This window comes from Odontomachus brunneus, unplaced genomic scaffold (genome assembly GCF_010583005.1).
Source record: "Odontomachus brunneus isolate Ranch 3 - 2012 unplaced genomic scaffold, Obru_v1 Obru_scaffold_057, whole genome shotgun sequence".
NCBI classification, from domain to species: Eukaryota; Metazoa; Arthropoda; class Insecta; order Hymenoptera; family Formicidae; genus Odontomachus; species Odontomachus brunneus.
The window spans coordinates 642,826-647,091 of NW_022639507.1; positions in this window are offsets into that span (position 1 = coordinate 642,826).

Sequence of the window (4,266 nt, forward strand, 5' to 3'; positions counted from 1 at the left end):
TTTTTTTTATTGATTCAATCATTACGGATAAATACTTTTCTAATTCTTCTTTATATAAGTTATTTGTTTCGTTATCATCAAAAACATCTAATAAAACTAATATTTGAGCAAATACACAAACAATTTCCTTATCTTTATCCTCCATTTTTACGTTCACAATTGCTTACAACAGCCAAAGGAAACGATTTTGATCTTTTCGATGAGTGCGCTTAGAAATCAAAGTAACCGGGCAAAAATAGCGCTCATAAGCGTGAGCGCTTTAAGTATGTGAGCGTCCAAAACGAATGCACCCATTGACGAATTACTCAACTGCTGTGCAACTGTGAGTTCGCTGAACGCACCCATTGTAAACAACACATAGGCCGGTATTCATAGTCCAATCTTATATTTAAGATCATCTTAAGTACTGTCTTAAGATGTTATGAACCAATCACAGAGCCGTATTCGCATCTTAAGACATTACTTAAGACGATCTTGAAATAAGATTCGACTATGAATACCGCCCATAATGGTCAAGGCTCGAGCGGTGCAATTGATACAATGGCTTGGTTTACATCGAGTGCTTACGATAACGAGAGTAGAGCGAGTGAGATCTGGATCCGAAAGAATAGTATAATCTCCCTTTTAAAACTATAATATTCTATGGTTTGCTCTTGCTCCTGCTCTTGCAGTCTCATGAACACAGGAGCAGATTCAAAGGCTCGATTCTTGACGGTATGCGAATAAGAGTGCCATTACATGAAGCACGGAAATGCGGAAACGCGGAAGACAAAATCTTACTAGATTTCCGCGTTCCGCGAATTGAGTCATTTCTTCCCGTACGTTGAAAAAGCGGAAAAACGGAAGGCCCAAAACTTTTCTCTATTGTCTTTTCATCCAAGGTACCAAGGTATGCCCTTATAGAAATATCATACTAAGAATGAAATCCAAAAAAATATCAGGTTCGAACGTATTTGAACACATTTTAATGTAACGGCGGTTAGGTTGAACAACTTGTGATAACTTGTGACAATGGATTTTTCCGCACTTGTTCCGCGACTTTATTTCTCCTTATATTACATAGAGCACAACTCTTATAGAAATATCATACTAAGAATGAAATCCAAAAAAATATCAGGTTCGAACGTATTTGAACACATTTTAATGTAACGGCGGTTAGGTTGAACAACTTGTGATAACTTGTGACAATGGATTTTTCCGCACTTGTTCCGCGACTTTATTTCTCCTTATATTACATAGAGCACAACTCTTATAGAAATATCATACTAAGAATCATTGATAATTACTTATTATCCAGTATTTTTAATACTGAAAATAAGTAATTATCAATGATTCTTAGTATGATATTTCTATAAGGGCGATTTAACTAGATCAAGTGATTGTAGTTAATTAAGTGAATAAAATAGGCCATATAAACCCGATAAAAAATTTTTCATGCATAATTATATATGAAATTTGTCTATACATAATTATGTATAATCATATAACATTATATATCTTTATACACAATTATGTATAACAATATGTATAATTACATATAAATCTATGCGTAATTATGTAAAATTATATATGAATTTATATATATAATTACTACCCTACTGAAAAATTTCTGTTGAGATAACAATAGAATTCCCAATTCAATTCTCAATTCTCAATTGAATTCTCAAATGCCGTTTCCGCAAAAATTCCGCAAAAATAGTCATCTCCCATACAGCACAAAAACATTGCAGAAATGTTGCAGAATATTTCATTGCATGATTGCAACATTGCAAATACATTGCGAAATATGACTGTAACATTACTATGATATTGCAGCAACGGTAAAATGTCCAGCCTTAGAAAGATTGTAATATCATAGTAATATTGGAATGAAATATATACATATAATCCATATGAACCTGACGATCGTGCGGCACGCGGTGATTCCCAATGACTCCAACGATATTCTTACAATTTGTGTTTATATAATGTATTCTTATTGTGTTCAAAATATATTATAACATACCTAGCAAACACCAAATAATAGTTATATAACTTTGACTTGGTGTTTGTTGGATAATTTGCTCATAGATATTGAAACAATGCAACATTCGATATGCGATGAATATTGATGTAATGTAGTGAACTAGTAATAATTACTTTTACATTTTTAATAGAATGTTATAACGATTAATCCAAACAAAAAAAAATAAAAAATCCAAGAAAATCCAAATAAAATCAATCGAATTACTAAATTTTGAAATAAACTTTTAGAGAATACTATTTAAAACAATAATGCTGTTTTATTAAATGACATAGTTTCCTTCAACGAAATAAAAGTTTTTATTTTCATCATTTTAAAAAATGATATTTCATTTAAGAATATAATATTATAATGAAACAAAAAAAGACACAAAATTAAACGTACAGTATAAGAAGTATAAAAAATATGTAATATGACAAATTCTATTAGTGACTGCCATTAACAAGTACCATTCTAAGTACTATTCTATAAGCACTATTGATGTGAAACGTTATTGCATTTGAAATACAAGTAACAAAAATAACTAGTAAATAAGTAAAAAATATTATATTATATTATATTATATTATACTTTATTATACTTTTCTTAATCTATTTCAATTAATAATGATTTTTCACTGAATTTTTCTACATTTTTAATGAAATATTATTAAAATATTAATGAAATTATAATGAAATTTTAATAAAATTGGGTAAAAATTGTAAATGCTTTTCAAAAACATTTCAACAAAAATTCATTATATTTTCAACAAATAATTTCCATCAGATATAAATGTCTCAATTGAGATCTTACATGCGAATTTTTGCGGAAACGGCATTTGAGAATTCATTTGAGAATTTAACTGAGAATTGAATTGGGAATTCTATTGTTATCTCAACAGAAATTTTTCAGTAGGGTATACATGATTATATATATAAATAGAATGTACCCATACAGCACAGCAACGTTGCAGCAATATTGCAGCATCATTGTTTTGCAATATTGTGACATTGCAACAATGTTGCAAAATCTTGCTGCAATATAACAACGCAACTATGCAGCAACATTGCAATGCAATATATATGTAATATTATTAATATGTTTTATTATACAAAGTAAAATCCCAGATAACACTCTTACAGGAATATCATACTAATGAGTAGTAAACAATTATTAGTGATTATGTATTACCAGTAATTCAGTAATTTTTTCGTCAGTATTTAATTTCTGGTAAATATTGATAATAAAATCACTATTAAATATTGATAGTAATTAAATACTGAGAATTATTGTGCGAATATGAAAAATGAGAAAATCATAATATTTAAAAAAATATATTTATAATTCCTAATTTTCTTATGTCATAAACTACTAGATATCGAAGATTGTCAATACACAACTCCAAACTTTCGTGAATCTTTCGTCGATAATTTCGATCCCAAACGGTATACCACCGGTCACCCTCCATCTATGTCCTGACTCCGTTAAAGTGTTACTTAACCTGACGATCGTGCGGCACGCGGTGATTCCCAATGACTCCAACGATATTCTTACGATTTGTGTTTATATAATTTATCCTTATAGTGTTCACAGTATATTATAACATATCTAGCAAATATCAAATAATAGTTATATAACTTTTACTTGGTATTAGTTGAATAATTTACTAATAAATATTGAAATAACACAACAACATTCGATATGAGATGAATATTGATGTAATGTAATGAACCAGTAATAATTACTTTTAGATTTTTAACAGTATGTTATAATGATTAAACCAAACCAAAAAAATAAAAAATCCAAGAAAATCCAAATTAAACAAATCGATTTACAAAATTTTGAAAGAAACTTTTTAAAATATTATTTAAAACAATAGGGTTTTTTTTATCAAATGATACAATTTCCTTGAAATAAAGTTTTTATTTTTATCACTTTAAAAAATGATATTTCGTTTAAGAATATAATATTTTAATGAAACAAAAACCACAAAATTTAACAAGTACGAATATTAAATCTAAAGAAAGTATTTTCTCCGAAAACATAGCATAAGAAGTTTAAGAAATATGTAATAAGACAAATTCTAGTATTAATGACTGCCACTAACAAGTAATATTCTAAATACTATTCTATACTAAATATTATTCTATAAGCACTATTGATGTGAAATATTACTGAATTTGAAATGTAAGTAACAAAAATAACTTGTAAACAAATACAAAATATTATATTATATTCGTCATATTTCTGAAATAGTGCTGCAA